The sequence below is a fragment of the Hyaena hyaena genome, unplaced genomic scaffold (genome assembly GCF_003009895.1).
Source record: "Hyaena hyaena isolate Hyena2069 unplaced genomic scaffold, ASM300989v1 scaffold_47, whole genome shotgun sequence".
Classification (NCBI taxonomy): domain Eukaryota; kingdom Metazoa; phylum Chordata; class Mammalia; order Carnivora; family Hyaenidae; genus Hyaena; species Hyaena hyaena.
In genome coordinates, this window is record NW_024080679.1 from 1,319,003 (window position 1) to 1,332,671 (window position 13,669).

Below are 13,669 nucleotides of genomic sequence, written 5' to 3' on the forward strand. Positions count from 1 at the left end.
AGAAACTATGGAGAGCTTAAACCTTGTGTAATAGAAAAGACACAACTAAAATAAATCGCCGCGCAATTTGGGGTAAAACAGATTTGAGCTGCCAGGTAAGTGTTGCTAGGCTTCAAGTGCTGGAACACAGGTGCTTTGGGTATGAGCTCTTGTGCCTGTCCATCAGATGAAAACCTTCTCTACAGTGAGAAAACCATTGCATACAGCTGTGTTTTCATGTTTAAAATGTTAAAAATGTGCAGATGTTAAAATGTCTAAAAGTTTTAGAGTAAAAAACAATGACCCTAGGGTGCCTGGGCGGCTCAGTCGGTTAAGTGTCATCTGACTCTTGATCTCAGCTCAGGTCATACATAATCTCATGGTTCCTGAGGTTGAGCCCCATGTTGGGCTCTGTGGCCAGGGGGAGCCTGCTGCCTCTCTTCCTCTCGATCTGGCCCACCCTCACTCATGCTTTCTCTCTCTCTCTCTCAAAATAAATAAACTAAAAAAAAAAAAAAGCAATGACCCTTTGACATGCGGTGACTGTTGAATAACCAATTTATAGCACTGGTCAGACAGGAGACGTTAATAAGGAGGAGACAAGTTAATAATTAATTGCAAATGAGAGGGATGCTAGCTGTATCCAGTGTATGAAGCCCTAAGAGAGAGGAAGCCCCAAGAAAAGGAAAGACATCTGGTGATGTGGTCTTTCAGATCCTTTGCTAGTTCTTAATGTTTGTCAGGTGAAACTCAACATGGAGAGATTTAATTCTCAGTGTGTTAGAGTGATTCCCACGCATCTCCACCAGCACAGGGACTGACTGGAGCCCTGCTGTAGATAGAGCCTGCAGGGTCAAGAGATGAGCTGCCAACCAAAAGCCTCGCTGGTGCCTGGTTGGGTGAACAGAACCTTGGACTTAATAGCTATTTGGAGTAGGCCGAACTGATAAACCTCCATACACTTCAGATGCCATGGGAGCAGTCCTAAAAATAGAGCCAGGAACCGGTGAGTAGTGTAGGTCTGGCCAGGGATAGGTGGAAAGAAGAATTTAGACAGGAGGAACTGAAGTGGAGCCCCTTTGAGCCCATGTGGTCTTGGTTTATACCACAGGTTTGACAGCTCCAATACACGTTTAACATGACCGCTCTTCCAACTTTGATGATAGTTTTTCTTGTCATTTTGCTTCAAGTGGTATTTTCTTAATGTAAAGTGTAAACGTAGATATTGAAGTTTTAGATACTTTTATTTTGACGTTCTGGCAATTAGAGAGTTTCTAGGGGGAATAAATCAAACCCCATGACTGGATAATATATTTTCATGTCTCTTTCCGTTAGCCTTGTAAAAAAAAAAAAAAAAGAGAGAGAGAGAGAGATGAAGGAAGGAAGGAAGGAAAAGAGGCAGGGAGGAAAGGAGGAAGGAAGACTGGCTTGAAGTTAGATTTTTATGCTGTCCTCACTGGTGCCTCCTGGTGGCAGCTACCTTGGGGTTAATTTACGAAATTAAATAAAATGGCCTCTGGGCAGCATGCCCTACAAATCTAGCTTATTTGTGTATAACAAATGTCACACTCATTATCTTCTTTTTTCTCATGCAAACAAACAGATATAGCGTTTAAATATCAGGCACATTTAGAGAAATTTGTTTTTGTTTACTTTGTAAAGGCTGTATGAGGGGTTCAGCTGATTTCACAAGGAATTAATATTCATTTATTCCACAGACATTTAGTGAGTACTTTTTGCATGCCAGAACTGTGACTATTCAGATGTAATATATTTCTATATTCACATTTTTTTACTTCTTTTAAGAATTAATTTCATATTTCAGGAATTATTTTAGGGTGAGTTGAATAAAATAATAGAAGTACAATATTAAAAATTTTTTTTTTGCATGAAGGACTTTCTGATAAACTCAGGGATGACAGAAATTGAAGAATAAAAGGAAGATGAAAGGAACGGTACAGGAGCATTGACTAGATCTTTGTGGAAATGCCATTGTGTTCGGAAGCGGGCATCAGCCTCCTGGGTTGCTCACATAGTTTTGTACTCTGAAGATTGATGGCTTCCCTGTGCTCCCTTAACTTAGAATAATAGTGAGTCATTGGGCACAGCTCCAGCTTAGAGCAGAACTTTGGAAAGAACATTTTTTGCACCTTTCTGTCTTGTCCTAATGAATCACTTGGAACTCTCTTAAAGTTAGAGGGCCCTTCAATTAAGAAGGACGTTGAACCAGTTGGGTAAGGGAGTTTTATGCATCAATGATACTCTTAATAATTGAGCCTGTGGACTTGGAGAAAAAATATTCAGTCTATACACAATCTAGGTTGTTTCTTCAAATTGTCCCCAATCTTTGGGCCGTAGAAAATGGCATCTAAAGGATTAATGAGTTACATTGCCATTGCACTGAGCACCCAATCAGAAACTCCTCTCCTGAGAAAGTCACTTAGACTTTTAGGAACACACCTCTTCCTAATGGACTGCGTGAGCCGTAATGATAAGAAAGTTTTATTTTTTTGAAGAGATACCAGTTATTATGCAAAAAGACAAAACCTACGCTAAGCAAACAGTCATCTCTAATCATGAGATTTCTTCTGCTGCCATACTGTTACCTCCAGATGTATTGGCTGCTTCTTAGAGATTTGTCAGTGGACTAAACCTGGCTTCTCTTCCTACTATTTGTCTTCTGTTCATTTCTGTCATTAACATTTTTCTTTAATGTGGCCAACACTTCACTCTAGATGTAATATTCTTCTAATTGTTTTGAAATTCTTATAAACATTTCCCCCCCACATGACTGAGTTCTATTTACCTAGAGATTGACAGGTGAGTATGCTTTTCCAAGGTTTTCTCACTGGCATGGGAAGAACTACCAACAAAAAACTGGCCCATCACAAGGCTTTGGATGCAGGAGAGATGCATGGTTTGAGGGTTGTATTAACAGTTCTTTTAGTAACTGAAGTCAAAACTCAAAAATTTGGGATGCCAGGGTGGCTCAGTTGGTTGGGCATCCAATTCTTGATTTCATCTCAGGTCATGATCCCAGGGTTGTGGGATTGACACATTGGGCCCCATGCTGAGTGTGGAACCTGCTTAAGATTTTCTCTTTCTCCCTTTGCCCCTCTCCCCTGCTCGTGGGCCTACACGCTCTTTCTCTCTAAACAAACAACAAAAACTAAAAAATTTGTGTTTGTTGAATGAATTAATGAATTCAGTAGTCATCAGATCTTTAAAATGAGCTGAACTTTGTAGCAGACCCCTGGAATACAGAATAAAATAAGAAAATCACTGACTTCAAGAGACAGTGACTAAGACACACATATAAACACGTAATTATGGTGCTGAATGATAGATGCTGAAGTAGATGCCAACTGTGGAGCACCAAAGAGAGAGAGAGTAACTTCCTGGAGAAGACAAGACACTGAAAATAGATGTCTTGGCAGTAGCATTTAATTTTTTAATCATGGTATCACTGATTCCCCAATAGTATTACTTTTAAGTTATTTCTTTCATAGGTCCCTTGCTTGTTCTTGTAGGCTCAACGCAATTGGCTAAGAGTAGTGAAATTGTGGCTTCGAAATGCATTTTGATATGACTGTTCTGTTCTAGTTTACCAATTGAACGAGCATTTTTAGGCTCATAGTGTATTTTCTGTTATTTTCTAAACTAAAATTAAATCACCCACATTGTATCAAAAAATCTATAATATGCCGATGAACCTAGAATATTTAACAAAAGACATTCATTGTTTTAATATCTTCACTCTTGCTATTTTTCTAGTATCTTATATTTTTGAGACAGTCATATACTTTATTCAGGTTTTAAAATATATTTCCATAAAATTGAAATAATAATTGTCTCAATTTCCTTTGTATCTATGGTCCATTCTCATTACCAATACTAACTTTGTTATTTTGTGCTTTTTCCTGTATTTTAAAGTTAAGTTTACATATTTATTGATTTTTTTTCAAAAGAACGATATTCTGAATATATTCATTAAAATTATTGTTATTATTACTTAATTACTGCTTGTATATTTATTACTTCTCTCCTGCTACTTTCTTTTGGTTTATTTTGCTTCTTTTTTAAACATTTTTGTGTGGAATACTTAATAATCTTTTTAAAAATGTATCTTCTTAAAGTTTTGTGGGTTTTTTTTTTTCCTTTTACATGCATAATATTAGCCATTTCCCATTGTACATAATTTTTGTTTTGGCTTCTTTTTTAATTCAAGAGTTTTCTTCACTAATTTGTAGTCTTGTTTCATATTAACCATAAATTTTGGACTGCTTTACTTCCCTTATGGAGTTTATTGAAAGTTTTCCTTACAGAGTAATATAGTTTTGTACTTAGAAACTATTTCAATGACATTTGTAAAAAGGTAAATGTCTTCTTTATACTATGTAGTTCTACACAATTTTTATTAATATAAATGAACTACTTGTTTTGTAAAAATTCTCAAATCCTTCTGACCTGTCTGTATATTTTCATCATACTGTATGTGAAAGTTCTTTGAAAGAATCAAAAACTTAGTCCAGGTTACCAAAAAAGTATTGACCAGCACTTTGGAGATTTCAACAGGTTTTACCAAGAAAAGTAAAAGGTTTAGTGTTCAAATAATTTTGCCTAATTAATTTTGGTTAAAAAATTAAAAATTACCTTATTCTGTGTTTCTCAAAACCTTTAATATGTTAAATATGAATTCAGTATCCCTAATGGGAAGCTTTGTTATATGAGTCTCCCAAAGTTATTTTGTTATGGGAAGTTGTTTTATGAGCAAGTAAAGTAAGACAATTGTATTTCATAGGAATTTTTTAATGAGAAAATAGAAACTGTAGGAAGTGAAGATTTGAGGGGCGCCTGGGTGGCTCAGTCAGTTAAGTGTCGGCTCTTGATTTTGGCTCAGGTCATGATCTCATGCCTTGTGGAATCAAGCCCAGCATCGGGCTCTGTGCCGACACAATGGAGCCTGCTTCAGACTCTCTCTCTCTCTCTTTGCCCCTCCCCCACTCACTTTCTCTCAAAACAAATAAACAATAAAAACATATTCTAAAAAGTGAAGATTTGTTTTAAAAGGCAGTCATTTTTTATTGACAGAGCCAGGTTTGGATCTAATGTTTCCACGGCATGACCAGTACCATTCCACTATAGGAGTAGATAGTTGAACTATCTCCTCTCCGATTCAGTGGAAAGTGAGCAAAATGGCTGAGTCAGCTAACTAACCTGCATTCAGCCAATCTGTATCTCTGTCTTAGGGGTTCAATTTTCAAATGCTGTGATCTCTGATCTATTTATATAAGTAAATATTATCTCATACTATACTTGTAAATAATTTATTAAATATGTAATTGAGCCCCTAGTCATGTGATATGCATGATTCAGTGTTAAACAAGACATTAATAAGTTTCCTTCTTGAAAATGATGTTTTTAGTGACATAGAAAGTAAAGAAGAAAATATTTGATAGTTAAGAAACTTATGAATAAAGTCAAACTAAGTATGTGATAGAATTCCTGGTAGGCTGCTTTAGATTGGAGCGCGTGGAAAATCCTGTATTCTTGAATCACCCTATTTCCTAATGACTGAGTCAGAAAATCTGCTGTGTCAGCTGATAGTCTCAGATCAAGCATATGAGCATGAGGGGGTTCAGCATCAACCTGTAGTAAGTAGAGTCAGCTTCTGGTTCATCTGAAACCAGGAAATTGTAGTTCTGTTGTTAGACAAAATTTTCTATTCTCCTTTGTTCAATGGGGACAGACGCTACTTTGATCTTTTAAATGTACATGTAAAATTAAATTCACATGTTTATAGCATATAAAATTAGTGGTTTTGTATTGGAAATGTTTAACTTGTGCTTAATAAAGTTTTTATTTTCAAAAATAAGAGTAAGAAAAATATTTCTCAACTCATCATATGTGATAATGTCAACTCATCATCTTGTGGCCCTGATTAAGTTAAAATTAGCACTTTCTCTCAATATATATGATAATTGAAAGAAAATATAAAAGATCACATTTTGTTTTTTATTTTTAAAGTTTATTTATTTTTGAGAGAGAGAGGAGACAGAGAGGAGAGAGAGAGAGAGAGAAGGAGTGAGAGAGGGGCAGAGAGAGAGGGAGACAGAGGATATGAAATGGGCTCTGCTGAGAGCAGAGAGCCCAGTGCAGGGCTCAGTCTCACAAACTATGAGGTCTTATGGTCAGTCACTTAACCCACTGAGCCACATAGGTGCCCCCAAAGAGCAAATTTTCGAGCACATTTGAAAGTATGTATCTCAAGATAGATATTAACTAGATCTCAAAGTCATCAGAAAAAAATACACAGAATTACATTCTAGTATTAAATGTTGTTACATTGTTCACAGTTTTATTTAATCCTTTTATAAGTAATTGTCACTGATGCTTTGCTTTTGAGAGGGAAAAATGCATTAATAAAGGAAGTTGCAGTAATGTAATTTATAGATTTTCAAAAAGCCATTGTGCAAATATCTCTGGTAAATATATTAAACATTTAGTCACAAGCATTTATTAATATCTGCAATTTCTGATAGGTTGTTAGAAGAATGGACTTTTATAAATTTTATAAATATACGAGAAGGTGACTGATTTTGCATCACTTTGAATGCTACTGAGTGTAAATATTCAAGTATTAATTTACAATTTGTATTTCTCTTACCATGTGTATTCATCCCGAAATAGTAGACATAGATCCTCCTTGGGTCCTTTCAAAAATCATCTAGATGCTGCCATGGTTTCTTTCAGTTTCTTAAACTGAAGCATGGGTGGGTAAATCATCAGATTTAAAAGAATTTGGGAGGATCTGGAACCTTGGATCCTCCTAAATCGGGGAACTCAGATCTTCATGGTAGTTTCATTGCTTTTGTGAAAGTCCTACATACGAAGGGTCAAGTTTCCATTTTGGTCTAGCCTGAAATTGAATTACATGGTGAGTCTTCTGTCTTTCCAAGTCTTGTTGTCTTTCCTGTTGGAAAAGGTCTCTGTAGCATGGGAGGTGAGCTATGTCCCAGGGCAGCCCTACCCTCCCTGAGCTGGTTGTGACCACAGATGGCTATCATGACAGAATAATTTCCCATCCTACCCCCTTACTCTTTCTTCATTTCAGCACTTGGTCATTCAAACTAAGAGCTATGTTAAAGTCTTCTTTCCTTATTTTCAGGGTCGATGAACTTTCTTCAAAGGAAAAAGCTAAAATGTGTCTTTTACTATTTTCTCTGAATGTGTGAGACTTCTTAAAACTCACATACAGTTTATTCTTGAATTTTCCATCTTTTGGGTGTTACATTCCAAAGTTTCAAGCATTAATTAAAATAACTCCTTTAAAAAATAACCATGTGACTATTCAAATTGAACTCCATTGTGTGAAGGGGGTGGAGGGCGGGGAGATGTTGTGGCAACAGATGATATAAAGATATTTAGGTACCTGTATAAAAGAGCATTCCTTTTTTATTGCTACATAATAAATTACCATAATCTTAGTTGCTTAGAATAACATAAATTTATTATTTCACAGTTTCCATGGGTCAAGAGTCCAGGCATCGCATAACTTGATCCTCTAACTGCTTATTGTCTCACAAAGTAGCAATCAATGTGTTGGCTGGGCTGCATTCTCATCTAGTGGCTCGACTGGGAAAGAATACACATCCCAAATCATTTAGGTTGTTGGCAGAATTCATTTCCCTGCAACTATCTGAGGACACCAGCTTCTGGCTGGCTGTTGCCCGTATGCCACACTAGGGTCCTAGAAGCTGCCCACCTGCTGACTCCCTGACAGGTGCTTTTCTCCAGTGTGCCTGCTTACTTCATTTTTAAGTCTGCAAGATGGGTCTCTAATCCCAAATCCTCTCTTAAGAACTTCTCTTAATTTAGCCAGACCCTCTGAAAAATATATTCCTTTTGGTGAATTCAAACTCAACTGATATGGGAACTTTCTTCTTCTTCAACATTTCTTTACCTTTGCCATTTTCTATTCCAGAAGGCCCCAGTCATACTCAAGAGAATGATATTATTCAAGATATAAAAACCAGAGGGCAGAAATCATAGGAGAACCCATGTCAGAATAGCCACATTAAGCCATCATTTTCCCTAAGTATATATATGTGTGCCTGTGTGTGTGTGTAGAGAGAGAGAGTGTTTATATAAAGTTTATTTATTTATTTTGAGAGAGAGGAGAATGAACAGGGGAGAGAGAGAGGGAGACAGAATCCCAGAGAGAATCCCAAGCAGGCTCTGCACCGCCAGCATGGAGCACAATGGAGGGATCAGACTCACAAACAGTAAGATCATGACCTGAGCCAAAATCAAGAGTTGGACCCTTAACGGCTGAGCCACCCAGGTGCCCCATATGTGTATATTTAATGTAATACTGTATTTCATATGTCTAAAACTAAAATTTAATTTTAACTTAAATGATTTAATTTATTTTAGGGGAAGAATTAAGTTTATTTGGGGGAAAACATTACTATTCTATGAAATTTTCAAGATTTTACTCAACTTTCTAAAATAATACAGGTTATTAATAATATACTCATGAATATCCATGAAATGCTTATGAACTAAATATTCATTTTATTTAATACTCTGACTGTTTTATCATACCACTTTTTTTTAAGTCTAAATTTCAAATGCCCTGTTTCCATTGTGTACAAAATACACATAGATTTCCAAATCATAGAAACAAAGCACTAAGAGAATGACCATCTCAAATATGCACTAATGTCTATGAAATAGTCCTTCCCTGAAGGCCTGTGAAGATCACGGACTTCATTTTTTCAAGTATTCACTTTGGAAGTTTTTTTAAAAATAAAGGATTAGAATAAGATAGGAAAATGGTGATACTTATTTCTATGAATTTGGCCAAGCACAAGAAAGTTGATGATGTTCTTGTTTAATTAGTCTTCCCTTCTCCAGATTGTGATTCAAGAATCACTCAACATTTCAAGCTGAAGACAGCTATAGACATATTTGTACCCAATACTGCTCCTTTTTTTTTCAGACACCTGATAACTACATGAATAAAAATGTTAGAATGGCCTCTATATTATTTTACAAAATGGAAGCAATAAATAAGGACAGAGTAGGTGGCATCTAGTTCCTTAATCTCACGCTAACCAGGATTACCATGGAATTATTAGATGCCAGTAAAACCAACATTTTAGAAGTCATAAGCTCACATGGCCCACTTAGAAGACTGTCTTTGTGAAAGTGGTAGAAATTGCCTCTGAATGCAAGTCAGCTGATACTAGTAAGAATTGTAGGCACACTAGCTTCAGGCAAACCCCTCTGTGTTTCCTCTTATTCTGACTTGCCAGTAGGAAGGATGTAGGAAATTATGGTGTTCATTAAGAAAAGTGCCTTCCAAACATCCCTGCACTCTAGCCCCAAGTGAGCTGACTGCAAATCTGCCTGTTTTAATGTTGCAAAAAAACACAAATTTTGCAAGAAAAAGCAAACCACTTTAACAGCAGGTGGCTAAAGCATAGCCTTCAGAAAGCTGTTAAGAACCATTTTTGTCTGTGAAATAAAACATGGTTGCAAGCAATGTTATTTGCACTTATTGATTCAGTGAAAGAAGTCACCTTATGTTTAATTCAAATTGCAGTCCTGACATGGACAGGCTTAAAACAATCATGTTTTACAAATCCATTTGTTTAAATGATTCTCTTGTTGGCTGTTCACACTGTGCCCTGTGTTTTTATAATATCGCTCACTGCAAGTGCTATTTAAAGAAGGAAGAAACCAGCAACCCAAATTGCTTTAAGCAACAGAGGTTAGACGTAGTAGAAAAAAGGCAAACATAGTAGGTGTCCATTAATTTCAAGGTGCATCTTTGTCATTTCCTTAACCTGTTTCAAGAACTGTTTGTTTTCTATTCCCACTACTGAATTTAGGATTGGCTGGGTGCATAATTTGATGACCAATTTTTTTTTTTTTGTTTTTGTTTTTTTGAGATACCCCAAATTGTGTAAAACCTTTCAACTAAGTTTCCTGTTAGTTTTATCTGTGTTGGATATCGCAGTACTTTTCAGAAACTATTTCTCAGGGAGCCTGTGCGCCTTAGTCGGTTAAGCATCTAACTTCACTCAGGTCATGATCTTGTGGTCTGTAAGTTCAGGCCCCGCGTTGAGAGCTCTGTGCTGACAGCTCAGAGCCTGGAACCTGCTTTGGATTCTGTGTCTCCCTCTTTCTCTGCATGTCCCCAACTTGTGCTCTGTCTTTCTGTCTCTGTCTTTCTCTCTTAAAATAAATAAGCATTAAATTTTTTTTAATAAAAGAGACTTTATTTCTGTACTTTAGAAGCTAAGGTTCTGTACTATATGGGAAAAAACTCTTGTCCAAAGTTGGCAAGATGTTGTAAGCTAATTCTCTGCAACCCAGTTATTCTTATTATTTACATTAGAAGATCTTCTTGAAATTGCTAAGAGATTATTGCAAATGAAGTGTTTGCCGATTTTGTGGCAGTAATTCTGATCTTGGTTGCTTCCCTGGAAGCTTCTCTGATGGCCTTTGTGAAGTTCTACAAGTAAACTGGAGAAAAGGGGTAAATAAGTTCCTTCATCTTTTAAATATTAATCAGAAAGAAGTGAGTCTCATTTTGACGTGGCTTAAATCTCCAGTCAGACATGAAACGATGCTCAGCATCACTCCTCATCAGGGAAATACAAATCAAAACCACACTGAGATACCAACTCACGCCAGTCAGAGTGGCTAAAATGAGCAAATCAGAGAACTCGAGATGCTGGCGAGGATGTGGGGAAACGGGCACCCTCCTACACTGTTGGTGGGAATGTAAACTGGTACAGCCCCTCTGGAAAACAGTGTGGAGGTTCCTCAGGAAACTAACAATAGAACTCCCCTATGACCCAGCAATAGCACTGCTAGGAATTTACCCAAGGGATACAGAAATGCTGAGGCATAGGAGCACATGTACCCCAATGTTCATAGCAGCACTCTCCACAATAGCTAAAACATGGAAAGAGCCTAAGTGTCCATCAACAGATGAATGGATCAAGAAGATGTGGTTTATCTATACCATGGAATACTACATGGCAATGAGAAACAATGAAATCTGGCCATGTGTAGCAACATGGATGGACCTTGAGGGTGTGATGCTGAGCGAAATAAGTCAGGCAGAGAAGGACAAATATCATATGTGTGCACGTATAGGAGGACTAGGAGGAACTTAACAGAGGACCAATCGGGAGAAGAAGGGGGGAAATGGTGGGGGAAAGGGAGAGAGGCAAACCATGAGAGACTCTTGAATGCTGACAAAAACTGAGGACTGATGGATGTGGGGGGGAGGGGGGGATGGGCATGGAGGAGGGCACTTGTGGGGATGAGCACTGGGTGTTATGTGGAAACTAATTTGACAATAAACTATTTGTAAAAATAAATAAATAAATCAATCAATCTCCAGTCAGGAGCAGATGGTTGCTGTGTGTGTGTGTGTGTGTGTGTGTGTGTGTGTGTATGTAATTAGGAACCCCAGACATGTGATGCTGTTCAGAACCGATAGAGTCTGGTATCAAGTCTCAATGTTTGCTGCCCAGGGAAGGACACTAGAAAACACTGCACGTACAGATAAACTGAGTGACTACTAGATACAAAACTCAAATTGGAGAGGAAACCACAACTACTCAGTATGGTGCTTGCTGGCTTGATTTTCTTTCTTTTTTTTCTTTTATTTTCCCTCTTGACAAGCAAAAGATGGATGTCGATCCCTTGAAGCCCATTTGGCCCCAAACAAATCCCGTACATATAGCTTTTCAAAAAAAATAACAAAAAACAGTGGCGTTAGTGTCAGATAAGCCCAAGTTTGTATCCCAGATCTTCCACTTACTTAACTACATAACCCAGGGCAATAAGCAGACTTCAGGAGTCTGAGTCTTAATCTGTACAAACTGAGATAACACTTCCTTATAGATTTGCCATGAAGTAGTAAATGAAATAAGTTACCAAATCACCTACCAAAATGCCTTCTTCATTGGCTTCTTTCGTTCCTGAACTTGTAAAGCGAAGGTCATGGGGATCACCCCTTCGTGAGACCCTGCCTGAGCACCTGCTGTACACTCCCCGTGACATACATCTCCACTTACATAGAAGTCATTCTTCTGTCCGTATCCGTATAATCTAAACACAGTTCTTGAAAAAATGAATGAGTTTTCATACAGTGACCTCAGCGACATGGCCAGGTAAGATGTCCCTCACTTGTATCCCCTCTCAAAACGATTTGGTATCCATCCATGGATTGAGGTGCCTCTCTGGGAGCACCAAGATTGAGCACGGGAGGAATCTCACTCACCCTTGCGATGGGTAACAGGCTCACAGAGCCCAGGCATGGCTGTGGACCCTGCAGTAGCTATACTCCAGCTCCAAGCCCTCTTGGCAGCAATCCGGAAGCCCGTGGAGAATGCAGTCAGCCTCGGACAATCAGCCATGGGTGAGGGAGCCTTTGCGAAAGTACCAGTTTCCAGAGGAGAAGTTGTAGGACACCATGGAAGCAAAAATATACCAATTTGGACACACTGGGGAGGGCAAGAGGAACAGAATTACTTTATCCTCATCACCTGCCTCCAAGGTGGCACAGCTCAGTGCCAAGAGACACCTTCTCAGCCTATGATTTTCCCCCCAGTGTGTGAGTAGCTACCAGAGAGGCCCATTCCTCCCAGCCCCATCCAGAGTACTGAGTCTTGAGCTGCGTGACTGGAGAGCAGGACGAGGCTGGTAGAGCGACTCGTAGGACTCTTCGCGGACATTACAAGGACAGGGACCCTACTAACTGCCTTACTGATTATATCAAGAAGCCTACCCATGAGCCACTGGGGATGCCTTCCCCACAGACCCTGCCCCCCACCTACATGCAACCCCAGAGCTCTGTGTGCCTCACCCGTACCTATACTCCCCTACCCTGTGGCCCGCTCCCTGTGCACACCCCCAGTGGCTTGAGAGCAAGCTTTGGCAGAGGGCTAACAATCACGCCCAAAAAGCTGACTGAATCTGTGGGCCATGAAGAGACCACAAACTTGAGCTTTGGCTCTGCCTTTGGGAAAGCGAAAGGGAGGTTGTGGCCACATGGTCTGGTGTGCCGCAAGAGAAGTTATCCAAACTGAAAATACTGCCACAAGAGGGAGCAGGAAGCATGGAACAGACTTCTTCATAGAAGGTTTGAGAAAGCCTCAGAATGCCTAGCAGAGATAAAGGTATTTCCAGAAGTTAGTCAGTAAAGGCTAGGGGAGCTGACTGGTACTTCAAATTGGAAGACAGCAGCAACAGACTCCGAGACTTCAGGATGCCTGGGTGGCTCAGTCAGTTAAGCGTCCAACTTCAGCTGAGGTCATGGTCTCAAAGTTTGTGAGTTCAAGCCCCACGTTAGGCTCTGTGCTGACAGCTCAGAGCCAGGAGCCTGCTTCATATTGTCTCCCTCTTTCTGTCCCTCCCCCCATTTGCACTCTGTCTGAAAAATAAATAAACATTAAAAAAAAGACTTTGAGAGTTCGAACTCAAAAATCTTCCATACAGCAAGAGAAAAAAACAAAATGAAAAAGCAACCAACAGAATGGGGGAAAATCTTTATAAATCCTGTATCTGATAAGGGGTTAAGACCCAATATATATAAGGAACTCCTATAATTCAATAGCAAAAGAACAAATAACCTGATTTAAAATGGGTGGAAGAATTGAAT

General features: G+C 38.7%; 1 pseudogene; it reads right to left on the reverse strand.

Moving 5' to 3' along the window:
* The window catches only part of LOC120230790, a 55,326-nt pseudogene extending 43,153 nt beyond the window's left edge, over nt 1-12,173 (reverse strand).
* Between the last annotated feature and the right edge of the window lie 1,496 nt (nt 12,174-13,669).